Consider the following 13133-nt stretch of genomic DNA (forward strand, 5'->3'; position numbering starts at 1 on the left):
TAATGCACAGTTATTATAATATCTACTTAATTGGACTCAAGTAGATATTGACATTGTATTCGTGCACTTGTCTGATCGTTGACAACATAGTTACGTCCATCATAGAACTGTTTCATTGTTATTAACAAATAGTAAATATAAAACCACAGTATTCTTTAATAATAATACCTATTCTATGCAAATAAATGTTTGAGTTTAACGTAAATCATTTATAGAACCAGTTAAACTAATTTAAGTTAGACACAGAACAAAAAAGTCCTTAATAAAAAGTTACTCATACCAAGACTCGTTCAAGTTACCGTGTCAAAAGATTTCGGTCCTACTTAAAACAGTTCTACTAAAATCAATCATATTATTATTTAATTAATACACGAGTACATTGATCGTCGACTCGTCGTAACAAACTTTCGTATTGTTTTAACCCTCAATTGTTTTGCTTTCATTAATATTGAAAGGGCAGCACTGATCGAAAATAGGTTTGCATAGACCAATTTTAGTAATACCGTCAGAAATAAGAAAACTGCGTAAGTATTATCTATATATATATCTATTATACAGGGTGTCCCAAAAACAATGGATAACCCTGGAACCATCGATAGGCCTCGCCATGGTCTCCCTAACGTCCAATTTCGACCCCCGTAAAAATATCACCGTTTTCAAGATTTTTTAGTTTTTGTGCATTTTTAGAAAATTGCCACCTGCGATTACTTTTTCTCATGCCATTTCTACAAATGAGGATACTTTTCAATCTAATTTTTTTCCTTATCAAAAGGGATAGTTGGGCTATCAAAAGAAAAGATTAAAGTTCAACAAACTAGTTTAAAAGTATGAAAATTTTAAGAAATTGCAGAGAAGAAGGAAAAATTAATTCATTGTCTTGCACTTTTGATCAGCCGTCGTGTAAAAAAAATGTAGGAAGACCATCGTGCCCATTACCTTAAAAACTTCCTTGGTTAATTGAGATTCTAAAAAGGTATCACAAGCCTATGTATTCTGTATTATTTTTATCTTATGGCTACTTGAATAGCAACTAGTATGAAAACTGCAAAAATGAGTTTTTCTCGTAATAGTTAAACTAGGACTGCATAGTGGCATTAAATACAAATGGATAATTTTTAGCGTAGGAATTTTAATAAAGCAACATTTTATCATCATCATCATCATCATTTCAGCCATAGGACGTCCACTGCTGAACATAGGCCTGTAACCCAATGATTTTCATAATGACCGCTTGGCAGCGGCCTGCATCCAGCACCTTCCTGCTTACCTTTATGAGGTCGTCGGTCCACTTTGTAGGTGGACGTCCTACGATGCGCTTTCCGGTACGTAGTCTCCACTTGAACCCTGTTGCCCCATTGGCCGTCCGTTCTGCGTTTTTGTGATTACTTAATTTTTGTTTTAAACCTTATAAATGTGCCTATAGACAGATACCCGTGATAATACACGGCTCGGAAACGTGGATTTTTTGGACAGCGTGCTATGGAAGGGGCTATGCTCGGGTTTCTTCACGAAACCGTATCAGAAATTAGGAGATCCGTAAACGAACTAAAGTCGCTGACATAGTTCGACGGATCAGCAAGCTGAAGTGGCAATGGGCAGGGCACAGTAGTTTGCAGAACTGAGGCAGCAGGGTTAAAGTGGAGACTACGTACCGGAAAGCGCATCGTAGGACGTCCACCTACAAAGTGGACCGACGACCTCATAAAGGTAAGCAGGAAGGTGCTGGATGCAGGCCGCTGCCAAGCGGTCATTATGAAAATCATTGGGTTACAGGCCTATGTTCAGCAGTGGACGTCCTATGGCTGAAATGATGATGATGATGATGATAAAATGTTGCTTTATTAAAATTCCTACGCTAAAAATTATCCATTTGTATTTAATGCCACTATGCAGTCCTAGTTTAACTATTACGAGAAAAACTCATTTTTGCAGTTTTCATACTAGTTGCTATTCAAGTAGCCATAAGATAAAAATAATACAGAATACATAGGCTTGTGATACCTTTTTAGAATCTCAATTAACCAAGGAAGTTTTTAAGGTAATGGGCACGATGGTCTTCCTACATTTTTTTTACACGACGGCTGATCAAAAGTGCAAGACAATGAATTAATTTTTCCTTCTTCTCTGCAATTTCTTAAAATTTTCATACTTTTAAACTAGTTTGTTGAACTTTAATCTTTTCTTTTGATAGCCCAACTATCCCTTTTGATAAGGAAAAAAACTAGATTGAAAAGTATCCTCATTTGTAGAAATGGCATGAGAAAAAGTAATCGCAAGGGGCAATTTTCAAAAAATTTACAAAAACTTAAAAATCTTGAAAACGGTGATATTTTTACGGGGGTCAAAATTGGACGTTAGGGAGACCATGGCGAGGCCTATCGATGGTTACAGGGTTATCCATTGTTTTTGGGACAGCCTGTATAAAAGAAAGTCGTGTGAGTTACTCCACTTATAACTCAAGAACGGCTGAACCGATTTAGCTGAAAATTGTCAGGGAAGTAGTTTAGAGCCAGGAGAAGGACATAGGATACTTTTTATCCCGTTATTTATTGCCATTAAGGCGGAACAAAGTTCGCCGGGTCAGCTAGTAATAATCTATATATATAAAAGAAAGTCGTGTTAGTTACTTCGCTTATAACTCAAGAACGGCTGAACCGATTTAGCTGAAAATTGTCAGGGAGGTAGTTTAGAGCCAGGAGAAGGACATAGGATACTTTTTATCCCGTTATTTATTGACATTAAGGCGGAACAAAGTTCGCCGGGTCAGCTAGTTTTAAATAAACCGCTGTTCTAACAATGTAATGTTCTAACTAAGCGATAGACAAATCATTTATTTTCAAACAGTAAAGTTGCAATATAAGAAAACAACAAGAGACAAAGATAAAGGATATGGATAAAACAAAATTAGTGTATAATTATATAGAATTGAAAAATGTTTTCTGCGTTAGTGATGTGTGCTAGAAGCTTTCCAAATAGATATTAGTAAGCCACATTTGCTCTATTTCTCACTGGACTTTTCAATACACTTTATTCAAAAACAGGTAAAATGTGGTTTGGTCTAGGGCACAGCGACCTACCCACCATGCTATGGAACGTGGCTGTCATGCTGCGAGGCGTCGGGCTCAACATCGACAATAGGTTTACAGGCCGTTAGTAAATTACAATTATCTATTGGACTGAATATTATTTCTTTGCAACATCATCCTTAATGCACTGCCTGCCTACTCCAATGTTCTGCTTGGTCGAAAGGTTGACATGAAGTAAATTCTTTAAAAATAAAAATTATTGTTCATCATGACCACTCACCCAAGATAAGACATAATTCAAAGCGCGGCCAGACCATTGTCATCATCAGCCTGCTGCTGTCAACTGCCATCTTCATTCATCTTGCTGGAAGTCGTCCATAATACGAAATCACAAAAATCAAAATCACATTGCAGTAATAGCTTCGATATCACGTATAAGTTAAGTATCAATACACAAGGAATTCCTAAAAGCCTAGAAAACCAATTACCTTTCTGACTTTTATCCTAGGTGTCCCGTCAATCATCTACATCACCACGACGATGATTTTCTTCTGCTACATCTACTCGTACTTCTTCTCTATGATATGGTTTGTCTTCGTGCGATGCATCGAGACGGGCGATCTGACCGCCGCCATGATCGTGTTCCCGCTTGGCATCACCAGCGAGATTGGCTTCGCCAAGTTTATCTATACCTGCGTCTAGATCTTAAGTAGTTTGAATAGGGGCTATTTTACAACAAAAATGTAGTATACCACGCCGATGATAGGCTTCTGCTACATGTACACGTACTTCTTCTTGTCTTTGTGCTCCGCATAGTCGTCGTCATCATGATCGTGTTCCCGCTCGTATCACCAGCCAGATATGCATCGCCAAGTTCATCTATACCTACGTCTATAGGCACGGTAGCACGTCAAGCTGTAAGATCCTAAGCAGTTTTAATAGGGGCTATTTTGCAACGACAATTACACCATGCCGATGATGGGCTTCTGCTACATGTACTCGTACTTCTTCTCGATGATCTGGTTTGTCTTCGTGCGTTGCATCGAGACGGCCGACCTGACCGCCGCCATGATCGTGTTCCCGCTCGGCATCACCAGCGAGATTGGCTTCGCCAAGTTCATCTATACCTGTGTCTATAGGTACGACAGCACGTTAAGCTGTAAGATCCTAAGTAGTATGAATAGGGCCTATTTTGCAAGTAAAATGTACACCACGCCGATGATAGGCTTCTGCTACATGAACTCGTACTTCTTCTCGACTATCTGGTTTGTCTTCGTGCGCCGCATCGTCGTCGTCATCATGATCGTGTTCCCGCTCGGCCTCACCAGCCAGATAGGCCTCGCCAAGTTCATCCAAATCAAGGCCGTAGAAATGATATACCGAACAACTGCCAGCGAAAATTTGAATCATGGATATTTTTCTAGGGAGAAAATTCGCCGTCTCGTAGAGCAGTACCTCGAATACGACTCTCTTGTCACCCCTGGCTCGCGTATCTCCAAGAACTTGCTGCAAGTCCTCCGCAGGGTCAAAAAGCGTGCGCTGATCTACTGGGTCATCGTGGTTGGGAATGGCGTCATGTACATCCTCAAGCCACTGCTTATGCCTGGCCGAGTGCCTATGGAAGAAGTATTTATACTTTACGTACTTTACGGTACTAATTTTTTCTACGAGTTAAAGTAGTGACCTGTTCTATTGCCTATTTTAAAGCCTCTAGCAGACAAGTAACTGCGGTGTGAAGTTGCTGTAAAAATTACATACGTAATTACCATTTAAATTATCTTTTTGCATGGATACAGGATGATGATGAGCATTAACTTACATTACATTGACTTTTCCAGGTTTGGAACCGCAATTGGAGTCGCCCAATTATGAAATCGCTTTCTTTACTTGCGCTTGGGGTTCCATTTTGACTTGCTACCTGACCTCCCTCCCACGTGGCTGGATTTCTCACTATCATCAGCGGTTACGTAGAAGCACAGCTCTTAGCCCTCAGCGAGGAACTTTTGAATATTTGGGACGATGCTGAACTTGAGTACAATGCCATTGACGATATCGATGAAGAAGAGTCTGAGAAGAAAGAAAAATATGATGCTATTAACGAGTCAATCAAATATCAACTAAAAGACATCATAAAAGGGCACACCACTAGTATTAACTTATTGCAACAGGTAGAAGACATCTACAGGGGAGCTTTTGCTTTTGAATTCTGCATCTTATCTGTAGGATTGATCGCAGAACTCCTTGGGGGATTGGAGAATACTCATATGGAGGTACCGTTTGCTATAATCCAAGTTGGGATGGACTGTCTCACTGGCCAGAGGGTTATAGATATATAGGGTTATCGACTTGTTCACACATATAATCAACTCTTTAACACTATTGACATAATGGCAGAGAGGCCTAGTAAATTCAAAAAACTTCTAATAGAAACGCTTCGTGGCGCTGACTGACTGACTAATCGTAATGTCTTTATATTGCTTTGCAACTTTCGAAACATAACTTATGTGTCAAATCGTGAAACTGATATTATTAGTTAATCCTAAGTAAGGTTGTTGCGATTCGCGGGGGCGGGTGGGCTTTACATGTGTGGTGACTCGTTTTCAAAAGTGTTGATAGACATCACATTATCGACAAGTTCATGTACGCGTGCACGCACGGGTCAGGCTCGCCCGCCTTCGTGGGTTGCAGGGACTATAAATGAACGTACCTGTGTCACAGCATAGTCGGACCTCGATATTAATTAATTAATTGAAAATTATACGATTAGGTACTAAATATTATGAATGGCTTGAGGGAGTCGAGCTGCCTAGGGCGGGAATTGAACCCACGATTGGGCGGTTCGATTTTTTCTAGTTATTTATAATTTTCAAATTATTTTGAGATGCGACTCTTAACGCTAAAAATTAAATAACTAGGTACTAAATAATTCTCACTATACTTACCTGAATCTGTTAATATGCCTACACTCTGTTGTTACTAACCTAAATACTTAAATTAATATTAAAGAAAAAAAAAAAATCAAAAATGCAGTCAGTGCGATGGCACATCGGACTATACATTTTTGTTGCAGAACATCATTTAAATATTTGTTGGTATGATGGATGTGGTTGTCTACATGCGATTTTTGCCGCAAAATGGCATTTAGACAGCCGCAGAAGATGCCACAGTGTCTCCTTCGATGTGCTACCGCCTGTACCTACGTAATAAGTGTTTACCACGACCACTCTCAACACAAGTTTAATTAACTGTTTTATCTAAACTGTGGTAAATGATGCTGGTGTTGAATTTAGATAATATTGGTATATTATTACTATTTATTTGCTACTGTACTTCAATACTGTTTTTTTACCCAAATAAATAAATAAATAAATAAATAAATAGATGCCTGTGGCACTTTTGAAAGAGCCGTGTATAGTTGCAAATGGGAGAGATTCGATTTCACAAATATGAAAACGGTGTATCTCATGCTGATGAACGCACAGAAGAACTTGAGGCTGTCTGCTGGAGGCATAGCTGTTCTAAGCTTCGCATGTCTGATGCCTGTGTTCAGATCGATCTATTCGGCGTTCACTACTTTGCAGTCGGTTATGTAAATAGTAAATATTTTATTGATCAAATGACGAAAATGTAATATTTGCACTGTAGTTTTAGAGAGCAAATTAAATTAAAAGTTTATGTGCCTAAATTATATTTACTCTCTTTACAACATTCAATAAACCTACCAAAAACATAAAATAACTTCTTCCTTCTTCCTCTAATTTTACAGCTTAGCATGATTGAGGTGATTCAATCATTCAATTGTCAATGAGCCACTGTAGGACATAGTTTACTTAAGGGCTCTTCTGGTGCTATGGACGTGAATGTGCGAACTTGATCACTTTCATCAGACGACCCACAAGACGACCCACCCACGTTCAACCCACTCTTATTCATGAAAAAAACCTGTAAAAAAAACAATAGGGTCTGCGGCTTAACGTTCTAAAGAAACACTAGAACAAAATACTCGCTAACCACATTAATCCCAGTGCGCTTCATTATTTTAAATTAATCGCGTAATTTTACTTACCTTTGTAATTAGGTAATCTCTTAATCCTCATTCCTTCGCATTATTCTCTATCCTGAAGCGTTAATTTAATCAAAAGCGGCCAAAACTGGGACAATAACTTCTATTAATTTATTCCACATAAAGCGAAATTCCAAATCAATACAAGAGCATTGTCGCGGCCATCCCTCTCAGCCGATAATTAAATATTGACGGCCATTCATACTTGATTGGAATCGATCTGAAACGTAATGAATGCACCGTCTTCGTGTGCACAGTGACATCTGAATTCAGAGGAAATGGAATCTGATGATGGAATTCGATTACCGTTCGTTCTCCGGACTACAAAGGGAAAGTCGTGGGTTCGATTCCTGCAATATTCTGAAGGTACTACTCTAAAAAAATGCTTCTTAATGTTGTTTTATTTAACAATAATAATAACACTTATATTTCTTCACTCTACGAGAATGCTACGGGCGTGCTACGGATATGCTACGGCCATTCTATGCATGTGCCACGGTCATTCTATGCATGTGCCACGGTCATGCTACAGATATGCTACGGTCATGCTACGCGAGTGCTACGGGTATGCTACGGTCATGCTACAGATATGCTACGCGAGTGCTACGGGTATGCTACGGTCATGCTACGGGTGTGCTACGGTCGTGCTACAGTCATGCTACGGGTGTGCTACGGGCATGCCACGGTCATTCTACAGTCCTGCTACGGGTGTGCAACGGGCATGCTACGGTCGTGATACAGTCATTCTACGGGTGTGCTACGGGCATGCTACGGTCTTGCTACAGTCATGCTACGGACATGCTACGGTCATGCTATAGTCCTGCTACGGGTGTGCTACAGGCATGCTACTGTCGTGCTACATGTAACGGGAATGCCATAGCTGCATTCCGAAATTATTAAGTACACGTCAGCTTTCTGTATAAACATTTAATTTTCGATGCGCTATGCGATTTTCAGATACTAATTAAATTTTATATCCGATTAACTCAAATTACAAATTACATCCGGATGGTATTAAAGATTTCATCTGTGTAACTCTCTGACCCTACATAAACTACATTTATAACGCAAAAGCTTAAAATGGTTGGTAATAAGTATTTAAATTATGTAGCAGGATTTAGGCATTGAAGATCCGAAAAGACACGTAATATTTTTATATCAAATTTCATAAACACTACGATGTTTTTTATGAGAGGATGAAAATGATTCCATGATTACATCTTTAGTACATATTTTATTGACATTATATTATGGGCTTTTGGCCCTTTTAACTATTACACTAGATCGCCACCCAATCCAAATCGAGGGTCACTTTATCGTCCCCATATAAGAGGCATTAAGTAAAGTAAGTCAAATTGCCACCCTGTATTGCTGCAGCGACACACATGCAAAATCTTTCTTTTCGGATTACAGTGGGCTACGCCTGGCCGATCACGATAGAGGTGTGCAATGACTCGTGAAATTGCCCACCACTAAGCCCGCCCACACATTACTTTAAAGGAGATTAGAAGCTTTTGTCCAGTTTCTAGCTTGGAATTTATTGTAGTTTAATATTTAATTCGATTTTGTATTTGGCACTTTTATTGTAAAAATAAATAAACATTTTGACTTGGTTTTTTATTGTTGTATGGTTATTTTAATATTAAAAGTTACATAAGTCTTAAAATACTTAGATCAATTGCTAACTACCATTATGTACTCGTAATCTAAAATTCATTTTTCCCATCTAGTACTAAGTTTGTTCCGGCGTTTCTTCTCAGCACTTGCCATAATGTTTGTCCAAAAGTAGTAGGGTCCAAAAGATCTGATTGTGACCACGGCTACAGCATCGCAGCCGAAACGTCAAGCCGTGAGTACATAATGTAACTCATTAATAACATCGCGTTAAGACCCGTGTCTTACTATTTTAATTGAAATGGAACGCGAAAGTTTAAAATCTTATAAGGAGACACGTAAAGTGCCCCTTAAGGGCTACTTTTTTATTGTATTTTGACGTTCATAAGTGCCACTAGTGGTCAAAATTGAATAAAATATTTTTGATTTTACTCGAAACCAGAACCTATATTGAAACTCTCCAGCCACCAAGTATAAATTAAAGCTAAACATAAAAACCCATTTCTTAGTTAATTGCAGCGTTTATTAACAAAAGGGTGCGATCTACCACTTATTAAATTGTCAAATGCCATTCAAACTTCATGGAAATAATTCATGTTTTGAATAGGTACAATTTCTTTTTAAATACTCTTTTAGAAACTAGCTTTATTCTGCTAATTTACTTAGATATTTCACAGGAGTATTAAATAAAGGGTCTATCCAACAACTTATAATCTACACTGGTCATCACAAGAATCGGCCCACCTACGTTTTACAGGAAAACTCGTTTCTACTGAAACAATCATGGTGCCCCAACAATATTGGTGTTATTTGAAAGCCCAATAAATATCCTTAAAAAAAACACATTTAATTTCCTAATAAACGATTAACATATACAATAAATGTGACTTGAAAAACTTGAAAAAAGACCTCACTTTGGGCTCACCTCTGGGATCAATTAGACCAATTTTTATGGTTATAAAACCAATTAATGATCTCACGTGTCCTCTTTAACAGATGGATAGCGATTAATCCCAACTTAACAGTTTTATAGCCATAAACTAGCTTTGGTCGCCCGCTACGCGGGCTACAAAAGCTAGATCTGCGATGCTGGCCGCTCCGGGCTTCGCCCTACGCGGCGCTCGGCCTGCGGCCTCGCATTCGGAGCTCGGCCTTCGGCCTCGCAAAAAATAACAGGGGGGCGTTGTCGTTTGTCACGGTGCTCTTGTGCTTTTTTGACGCAATACAAGTAAAGCTATGGGTACTGTGGGGATTTGAACCATCGCTCGGCCTTCGGCCTCGCCTTTCAGTCTGTCACTGGGCTCTAGTCCTTTTTTGACGCATTAAAAATAAATCTATGGCGACTCACAGGCTTGAAACTATCGCTCGGCCTTCGGCCTCGCCTTTTTCTACGTTAGCTAAGCCCCCCTGCATACAATTTGTATGGAGAATTTAGTTCCTTTAGGAAAACGGGTGAACGCTTGGCGGCCATCTTGGATTTCCAAAATTTTGCATTTTTGCCTTAATCTGGACCATTTTCCGCGCCGAATCCCATTTTTACTTTTTTTCTAACTTAACCCAATCCCGTGAAACAATTCCTTAAAACCACCCATGTCCCAAAATTTTGAGTTTCCGTAACTCCCAGTGTTGCCAGGTCATCGAGCTAAAAATGGTCAAATGTCATTAGTTTGACCTATTTGCAGGAGGCGTCATCCAAGTTTTTGACCGGAAGTCGTTATTTCCATTTTTTACATTTTTTGACCAAATCTTCCAAAGTATGGCAACACTGGAAATTTTTGTTTTCCCAAACGATACTCCTTGACAAACTACGTAATCGCCCCATACAACTCGACTTTCCCAAATGTTGCCAACTGCCCGAAAAATGCATTTGAAAAATCAGAAATCTGAAACTTTTTACAAAATGGCCGCTCACTCGGTCGCCATCTTGATTTTCTGACATTTCGGATTTTTCCCATAGTCTGGGTCGTATAACCGACCAAACCCCATTTTTAGATTTTTTCTGCCATATCTCCTTCTGTCCGTCCTTAACTTTAAAGACACCCATGTCGAAAAAAATACTTTTCCCCGTAGCTCCCAGTGTTGCCAGGTGATCGAGATGAAAATGGTCAAATGTCATTTGCACGACCCCTTTGCAGGAGGCATCGTCCAAATTTTTGACCAGAAGTCGTTATTTCTACATTCGACATTTTTAGACCAAATCTCCTAAGGTATGGCAACACTGGAGAAATTTCTTCACCCAAGCGAAACCTCTCGACAGGACACACAACCGCCTCATACAACTCGACTTTCCAAAGTGTTGCCAACTACTCGAAAAATGCATTCTAATATTTCGAAATTTTCAACTTTTTACAAAATGGCCGCCCACGCCGCCGCCATCTTGATTTTCTGACATTTCGGATTTTTCCCATAATCTGGGTCGTATATGCGACCAAACGTCATTTTTATTTTTTTTCTGCCATAATTCTTTCTGTCTGTCACTAACTTTAAAGACACCCATGTCGCGAAAATTTGTTTTCCCCGTAACTTTCAGTGTTGCCAGACTTTTTTCATAAAAATGGTGAAATGTCATTCGGGTCCCCAAACGTCACCAGATTGCATACCAAGTTTTTGGAATTTTTGGAAATTTCCATTTTCTACTATCCGGGGCCGTGGTGGAAAATTTTCTACCAAAATGGTAGTTTTTTCCGATTCATGGCAACACTCGAATAACAGACCAACAATCGCTCGGAACATTGTACCCCACTCCGGTGTCACCATCTACCGGAAAATTGCTGTCAAAGTTTAGAAATTTTTTGATCGCAACAAAATGGCCGACGGCTCAGCTGCCATCTTGTTTTTTGATAATCTGTGAATGGGGCTCTGAAGCAGACTATATAAGTCACAAATACCCAAAAGAATTTTTCAAAAACAATGGCGCATCTCGGAGTGACACCTCCCTAAAAACACCCCGAAATCGCATTTTCAATCCAAGATGGCGGCGCGGCCATTTTGTTTTTCTACTTTTTTCTCAATTTTTTTTAACACACCTTGGCAACCCTAATGAACTCCCAAAAAGGAAAAAATTCAGGATGAAAAACAAAAAAGTTGGAGTTTCAAAAAGTGCCGCCATTTTGTTTTTTGGTTCAAAAAATATACTAAAGCTGGCAGTCGAAAAATCTAGTTTAAAACAAACACTAACAATTTTACCCCTCTCCCCTCTAAATACCCTAAAAATACCCCTGATCAGTCAGTGAGTGAGTGAGTGGTAATCGAGCTTTATATAATATAGAAGTTGGCTCAAGCGTAACTACCTATTTTTGAAGAAGTGACTCTGGATTCTTCTACAGACACATTTTTGGGGTAAAAACCTTTCCTTTAATGAAATGAAGTTTAGAACTAGGCTTTTAAATGGTAATATAGTATAGTAATATTAGTGGGAAGTGGGGATGCATACGTTTGAAAGTGCTTGTCGCGGGTGGGTCGATTTTTATGATGACCAGTGTAATTTCATCTTATTGTAATATTTTGGCCTTAACATTAGACTATGGGCAAATCACAATTATGCATATCATGCCTTAATTTGACTGAACGAACGAACAAGCAAGTTGATTCACACCCTAATTATTGAAGGTAAGTAGACCAATCTCAAACCTAAAGATTGTTGCTCACTAATGATTGTGATTAGAGGATTGAACGAAGGATCGATGCTTGTTCCTCCAAAGATAAAACGACAAAAATAAATTTTGTCGCTTCCTCAAACACTAATTCTACACATTCTTAATTCGCATTATAATACGCAGATGAGAAAATATTCAAGCAACATTCATGCAACAAACAAAACAACTATCTTAATCCTTTATTACGATTTTTCCTCTGACAGTAAAAAAGTGCTAACCTATAATTAATCGAAATAACTGTTTATTATTGGTCGTCAGTTGTCACCAGATCTACAATTTTTATTCAATTTAGTTCTGAACTTCGGAAAACAAGATTGTTTCGAACTTTGCTGTTAAAATATAAGATTTTGAAATCTAAAATAGAGTAGATTTATCTTTGATGATGATGATGTACCTCAAATCTTGGTTTAAATCCCACGCCAGAACTTTTAGATTCATCTAACCACCACTACTTAACCATAGGTTATAGTAATCCAAAATACCATCTACGTGGTAACCTTTTTGTCTGCCTCACACTGTAGTCACAAACTCAAATTATTTTACATTGTGATTTGTTCGTGTTTGTGACTGAGTTGCATTGTCACCGCTTGCAATAGTTAGCGGTTAAACTTTATCGTGGAACCAACTTTGTTTCCTGGTTATTATGGTCAATGAGGAAAGTAAACATATCTAGAGTCACCACAAGCTTCGAGAAAGTCCAGCAGTCATATTTAGACATTCTAATTGAGTAGTAACAAAGTAGTGAACCCAGAATCATTAAAATAATATTTGAAA

At 38.7% G+C, this 13133-nt stretch overlaps 1 pseudogene; it reads left to right on the forward strand.

The window, feature by feature from the left end:
- Positions 1 to 3046: 3046 nt before the first annotated feature.
- Positions 3047 to 6690, forward strand: LOC114362477 (uncharacterized; annotated as a pseudogene).
- The last annotated feature ends 6443 nt before the right edge of the window (positions 6691 to 13133 follow it).

Source organism: Ostrinia furnacalis, unplaced genomic scaffold (assembly GCF_004193835.3).
Source record: "Ostrinia furnacalis isolate ACB-3 unplaced genomic scaffold, ASM419383v2 OfSCF6522, whole genome shotgun sequence".
Classification (NCBI taxonomy): domain Eukaryota; kingdom Metazoa; phylum Arthropoda; class Insecta; order Lepidoptera; family Crambidae; genus Ostrinia; species Ostrinia furnacalis.